Source organism: Gossypium hirsutum, chromosome A10 (assembly GCF_007990345.1).
Source record: "Gossypium hirsutum isolate 1008001.06 chromosome A10, Gossypium_hirsutum_v2.1, whole genome shotgun sequence".
NCBI lineage: Eukaryota > Viridiplantae > Streptophyta > Magnoliopsida > Malvales > Malvaceae > Gossypium > Gossypium hirsutum.
Window position 1 is genome coordinate 30,973,779 of NC_053433.1, and position 8,285 is coordinate 30,982,063.

Consider the following 8,285-nt stretch of genomic DNA (forward strand, 5'->3'; position numbering starts at 1 on the left):
GATGCCAACATCCCAAACGTGGTCTTACACGTAAATCATAAGTCGATGCCAATGTCCCAAACGTGGTCTTACACGATAACACATATCAGAATCCTATGTCATGATATATGTATCCTAACTACTCCTATGGTTCGTACGAGACTTTTCAGACGTCGAAAATTTGTCGATACTTCCTCGGATGTCTTATTTTTCTCAACTCATATATTCATTCATCATAGTTCAATAGCATATAATCAATAATAATTCAATTCAAAACACATTTATTTGTATATAGACTTACCTCGTACGGATTCGAATGAACAGAATTGGCTACTCGACGACTTTCGACTTTCCCCAATCTAATTTTGTTTTCTTTAGTTCTTGATATATATAAATTCAAATTTAACTCTTTTATTCACCAAATCATTCAAATCAATCCACAAACACACATTTAGGGCATTTTACAAATTAGCCCTCACATTCACATTTTGACAATTTAGTCCCTAATCACAAAATTCACAAAATACACAAAATTTGCATATACTCATGTTAGGTCGAATTCTCATAGTGTTCATATAAGCCCATATGTTTTGTTTATTTTACATTTCAGTCCCTCAATTTACAAATTTTACAATTTAGTCCAAATTACTTAAATTCATCAAAAATTCAAATACAAAATATATCAATCCAACACATATCTTTTAATTTCCAACAACTAACATCACAAAGCTCACAATTTCATCAACGGCATATTTCAGAATCATCAATAAAATTAGAAATTGAGACTTGGGCTTGATTGAACACTAAGCAACAATCACAAAAACATAGAAATTATCAAAAACCGATCAAAAACATACCTTAATCAAATATTAGAAATGCCGAACCCTAAACAACTCTTTTTTCTTTTATTTTCTTTGGTATAATCGACCATATGATGGACAATGAACCAAATTTTAAGATTTTTTTTTATTTTAATTATCATATTAACTAAATACCAATTTTTCCCTTTGTTATAAATCCATTTAATCAATAAACATAAGGCCATTTATGTCCATCCATTGAGCTAATGGTTAAATAACAATATAAGGACCCCACATTTAATAAAACATAGCAAATTAGCACTTTAACAAATAGAAGGCCTGTAACACCCCGAACCCGAGACCGACACCGGAGTCGGACACGAGATGTTAACAAACTTTGAAAAAAATTTTCCAGACACTGCCCAGTCTGAGTACTAGTCGCTTCAAAAATCATATCTTGAGTTTCACAACTCAAAAATCAGTTTTGTGATTTTTCCCTGAAACTAGACTCATGTCCCCACCTATGGATTTTTTTCTAGAATTTTTGGTTGGGCCAATTAGTACAGTTTATTAGTCAAAATCTCCCATGTTACAGGGGTCGACTACACTGACCTTTTCCCATTACGACTGGGATATCTCTCTGCACAGAGCTTCAATACTGATACCGTTTGTTTCTATGGAAACTAGACTCAGAGAGGAATCCATACATATATGGTATGACCCCTAATTATCTCTGGTCAATTTATAGTGAATTTCCAAAGGCGGAACAGTGAATCCAGAAACTGTTCTGGCTCTGTTCCACAAGAACCCGAATATCTCTTTCTGTACTGTTCCTATAATTGTTTCGTTACTTCCATATGAAAGTAGATTCATCAAGGTTCGATTACATAATTTATTCACTATTTAATTCCACTCCTACGAATTCTTGTGATTTTTCCAATCCACACCACTGCTGCTATCAGCTTCTGTTTTCAAAGTGAACCTTACCTAATTTGGGGTTTCATGGACCAACTAGGGCCTTGTCATACATAAGCCCACATATGATCATACTTAGCCATTCTAGTGGCTGATCATTTGCTCAACACTTCCATTCCAACATAGTTACATCATGAAACCATCTATACATTCACAAATACGAATGGTCTAATGCCATACTCCACTTCTACAAGCCATTTTCGCATGGCTGTACACTTATACATTTCATAAAGTACTCGAAAGACAACAATGGGTAGTCCTATACATGCCATAACAAAATTCAACCAAAATAGTACCCAAAAGAGCCTTTGATAGTGTGGGCGACTTCAACTTCAAGATCCCGAGTCCGATAGCTGGAGAACCAAAAATCTATAAAACAGAGGAGCAATGTAACGAGTAAGCAATTTATGCTTAGTAAGTTTGAGCAAGGAATTCCAGCATGCACAAAGAATAGCACACATTTAGCTAAACGGAATATTTCATAATACGCAATTTACCGATATCAAACTTGCTTCACAACATTAACAACCCTTATGTACATACACAATAAACTAACTTGGCCGAAGGCCGGTAGCTCGTTTATCAACTGAGCGAACATTTATTTGTAAGGGCTCGATTAAATTCAACACATACGTAACATATCCCCATATTGGGATGTTTTTCGAGTATTCGCTGGAATTTTACAGCAAGCTCATTCATTACCAAATCACGTACCTTCGGGATTTAACCGGATATAGCTCCTCGTTCAAATGCCTTCGGGACATAGCCCGGTTTTAGTAACTCACACAATGCCTTCGGGACATAACCCGGATTTAACAACTCGCACGAATGCCTTCGGGACTTAACCCGGATTTAATAACTCGCACGAATGCCTTCGGGACTTAACCCGGATTTAATAACTCGCACGAATGCCTTCGGGACTTAACCCGGATTTAACAACTCGCACGAATGCCTTCGGGACTTAACCCGGATTTAATAACTCGCACGAATGCCTTCGGGACTTAACCCGGATTTAATAACTCGCACGAATGCCTTCGGGACTTAACCCGGATTTAGTATCTCGCACAAAGGCCTTCGGATCTTAATCCGGATATATTCACTTAGCACAAAGCCTTCGGGACTTAGCCCGGACAGCATTCAATTAATCATGCACATCTAACAATAATTCATAGCACATTCATATTTCATTTTCGTTTACGAAACTCAAACACAAGGCACATATTGTCCTTGCACATTCGGCTCAATAGCCACACATAGAGCATGATTTAATCACATCGAAATTTAAGCTCTCTTACTCAAGAACTTACCTCGGGTGTTGTCGAACGATTCCGCTAGCTATTCAACCACTTTTTCCTTCCCTTTATCGGTTTTATTTCCCCTTTGCTCTTGAGCTTAATCAAACAAATAAATTGATTTCATCATTTTAGGCATCAAAAGATGAACACAAGGCACTTAGCCCATATTTATACATTAGACATTAAAGTCTCATACATGCAAAAATCATGCATCAACACAACATATTAGCTAATTTCTTGCCCTTGGCCGAATATGCATGTCCATTTTTGGGGTCGATTTCAACACTTAATACACACATGTACACACTAGTAAAGCATCCTCCCCCTTTTCATCAATTTAACACATGCATTGCTCATTAACATGCAAAGTTACATTCGGCCTTAGCACACATCTTGCTAGCCGATTCTTCTCCATTTAGCAACCAATGCACATATGTGCTCACACAACAAAAAAAATGCTAAAAAGGAGGTTCAAGAATCATCAAGCCATCATCACATGCATCATTAACAAGCTTCATATTTTGCATGCAATGGCATTAACACAACCTCCACCTAGGCCGAATCTTAACTCATCCTCATGCCTCATCACCACAACATCAAACATCAACCAAGAATGATTCATCCATGGTCAAGTGCCATTTCCATCACATAGCAAGATTTAGACCATGGGTTAGGTAGAACTCAAGCTAACAACTAAAACATGCATGCCTCTCATGGAACATCATCAAACATACCTTAGCCTAGCTACATGCATGGCCGAATCTCTTCACCTTTCTTCTTCTTTCCTCCTTAAAATTTTTGGCCAAGGATGAACCAAAGGATGAGAAAATTTTTCTTTGTTTTTCTTTCTAGTTTTTGGCAAGCATGAAGATGAGAAAAGGATGAACAAAATTCCCCCTTTCTCTTGTTTAGCTCACGGCAATGGGGGGACAAACACCACACACACATTTTTTTTTCTTTTGTTTTCCATTTCTTTATTACCCATACTCCTTATTTTATTCTTCCACTAACAAAACATGTTTCATGACATGTTTTGCCCATCCTTCCTTGTCATGGCCGGCCACTACTCATTAGGGGGGGAATTTGACATGCAAGTCCCCCCTTTGTCCACATGCACTAGTAGGTCCTCACACATTGACCTATCACATTTTAGAATTTTCTCACATAAGTCCTATTGACTAAATTCACATGAAATCAACCCAATTGAAGCTTGAAATTTTCACACATTCATAATTACATATTCTACTCAATAAGTATCACATTCAAACATTTCGGTGACTCGGTTTAGCAGTCCCGAAACCACTTCCCGACTAGGGTCAACTTTGGGCTGTCACAAGGCCACTTTTACATTTTAAGCAATTTGGTCCTTTTATCAAATGAAGCACACAAATGATTAAATTTTCATACGAAACTTTCACACATGTCAATTCACATATTATAATCATATAAAATAATATTTAAATACTTTTCTGATTTAGATTTGTGGTCCCAAAACCACTATTTCGATTAGGGTCTAAACTAGACTGTTACAATTCTCCCCCTTAAGAATTTTCATCCTCGGAAATCTTACCGTTGAATAGATTCAGATATTGCTGTCTCATAATATCTTCAAGCTCCCACGTAGCCTCTTCAACACCGGGTCAATGCCACATTACTTTTACTAACAAAATTTTATTATTTTGCAGTTCTTTAATCTCACGAGGTAAAATACGGATCGGTTCTTCATCGTTGGTCATATTAGACTGAATCTTAATCTCAGACGGAGTAATCACATGTGAAGGATCAGATCTGTATAATCGAAGCATCGATATGTGAAATACATTGTGAATCTTTTTAACACCCCGTACCCGAGACCGTTGCCGGAGTCGAACACAAGGTGTTAACGGGCTTAATTCATTTTAAAATTTTTCTAGACAAGCTGGCTAATTGCATCACACTCGCTTTAAAAATCATATCTCGAGTTTTGAAACTCGAAATACAATTCCGTAAATATTTCCTGAAACTAGACTCATATATTTATCTAGTAAATTTTTTGTAGAATTTTTGGTCAGGCCAATTAGTACAGTTTATTAGTTAAAGTCTACCCTGTACCAGGGTTTGACTACTCTGACCTCTGTGCATTACGAATCAGATATCTCCATGTACAGGGCTTAAATGCCTATTCCATTTGTCTCTAATAAAACTAGACTCAATAATGAATCTGTACATATAAAGTCTGACTTCTAATTATTTTTGTAAAATTTATGGTGAATTTCCAAATTCAGAACAGGGGATCCAGAAATTGCTCTGGCCCTGTTTCACAAAAATTTAAACATCTCATAAAATATAGCTCATATACCTGTTTCGCTTCTTCCATGTGAAAATAGACTCATCAAGATTCGATTCCATAATTTATTCATTATTTAATTCCATTTCTACTATTTTTAGTGATTTTTCAAATTCACATCACTACTGCTGTCTGAATCTGTTTTATGGTAAAATTTACCTATTTCATGGTTTCCATGGATTAGCTAGTAATTTGACCTACATAACACCAAATATGATCATGATTAGCCATTCCAATGGCTAGTCATTACCAAGAATTTCCATACTACTCAATAACCATATCATAAGTGTAACACCAAAAATGATCAGCCATGACATACGGCATAATAATCAAATAGACTTGGACTATTACTCAATCAAAACCGAATTCGAACCTAGGATTAAAGTCATTTTCAGTGCATGAAATACTTACCACAGACATCATCCATTCGTAGTACTGATCATTGTAACTAAAACGAATTTAAACCACTATCAATCATGACCAAATTATCAAGACCAAACTTACTAAACTTTATAACTAAGCACCCATAAGGCCAAATCCAAACTTAACATTTAAGCCATATTCGCATGGCTAAAAGTATACATATTAAAGTTCAAACAAAACATAATAGCCTATACATGCCGAAATGAAACATAATAGCCTATACATGCCGAAATGTTCTCTTAGACCAACTAAGAAGAGGGTACCAAAAAGTTGCAAGCTGGTGTGATGACTTCAACGATGGTTCCGAGCACACAAAATGGGTCAAAGAAACCTAAATAAGTAACAAATAAACACACCAAATGAGTATATAACTCAGTAAGTCATAAGCATTACACTATCGTCCATTAGTAAAAGATCATAAGAGAAAACAAATAATGCAAGATCAATTACTCTGTCCATACCGAACTATGCTATAATTTCTTAGATTTTCGGTTCAATCTCATGCCAAGTCCTATAATCAAATCAAATACCAAAACAACCCGATTGATTTGGATCCATTTCCTCAAAGCATGGAACAATAATGCACTAGGTAAATTTATACTTACACAGCACATGTTTCAAATTCGATATTTTAGTTAATGGTTCTATCACTTAGTTCTTTCATGCACCTTTTATGTTATCAACCGAATTTGCACACATAGTGCTAATTATACTCGCACACATAGTGCCATAGTAAACTGAACACATAGTGCATTGGATTTTCTCTCATGCTTCAACATCCAAATCGGCACACCTAGTGCCACTTAATTCGGTACACATAGTGCCATATGTCAACTCGTTATGATAAGGCAGTTTACTTAATTCAATTAGCACATATGGTTACATTAATAATTAGAAAAATCACTCCAAAAGAATACCTAACAAAGGAATTCTTTTATGATTCACTAATATTATTTATATACAAGCTAATTAACCTTACAAGAATGCTTAAGGGCTTACCTTATATTGGATGAAAATGATTCCCAATCGACTACTCAATTGTCTTTGCTTTGCCCTTGTTTGATTCTCCCCCTTTGATTTCTTGATCTAGAATAAATACATTTAGTAGTTTAATTACCTTGCTGGATACTTATATGTATAATTTAATGATTTTCACTTCATTTCAAAACTATCCTTGTTCAAAACATTAAAACCTTAACTAATGTTCGATTAATGCTTCAAGGCCGAATGTATTACCACTACTAAGATAACTTAGTCTCAGGTATATTTGATTCTTAATATACAAAATCATGAATCAACTCAACCTTATCAGCCAACATTACTCCTTTAATCGATTATAGAGAGTTAAAAATAATATCTCAAACATATATACCCATATGGCCGAATATACCAAATTAAATTTAACATTACCTATGTAATTACCTATAAATTCTTATACTTCAATTTCATACATTTAACCTTTTAATGCCTATTAATCATTCTTTTGATCTTAACCTAAAATGGCAACTCCCATACTCAATATTTCAACCGAATCATCCATATCACCAAGACTAAAATTCGCACCTTAAACTTTATACATTCTTATTATGACCTTCATAGTTCATTCGGCCCTATCACAGAACCATTTATCAAACAAGGAAAAATAACCATAAAAAAAATTATAACATTCCATCTAAACTCAATATGACCGAATGTACAAGGTGCCAACTACTTATTCAATAATCTCCACTCCATTCTATCATCCCCTTATTTAATACAACATGAAAATAACCCCTAGTTCTAATACTTTGATTCATGGCATGGTGCCCAAACCACCATAAAAGTTTCAACTTTCTTGACATTACCAAGAGTACATTTAAAAAAAATGAATTTAACATACAGCAAGACTTAATCAACAATTCAAAACTTACCTCCTACTAGGTAATGAAGGAGCCGAATTGCTTTAGGGTAAATTTTCCTTTTTCTTTCCCCTTTGTTTCGGCTTTGGAAGAAGAAGAAGATGAACACTAATTTTTTTTTCATTTTGATTAGAATACTTTACTCATTAGCCAATTTAATATACAATTTTAATTTAAACTAGTGGAGAGATATCATCACTTGGCCGGCCACTTAGTATGAATGTGGCAATTTGACATGCAAACCCAAACTTTCCTATTTTAATATTATTTGGTCCTTACATATTTACCTAACATATTTTTTTTAAGTTCTCAACAAAGTCCTTTCAAGAAAATTCACATTCCTAAGACTAAATTGAAGCATCAAATTTTCACACATGCACTAATACACATAGAGGATATGCAACTAAATTTTAATTAAATTTTATGACTCGATTTTGTGGTCCCGAAACCACATTCCGACTAGGGTCGACTTAGGGCTGTCACAATCTTTTCTAGCTCTGGTGGCAACGACAATCTATATATAACCAGTCTGATACGCTCGATAATCTCATACGACCCGATGAACCTCAGACTCAATTTTCTTTTCTGC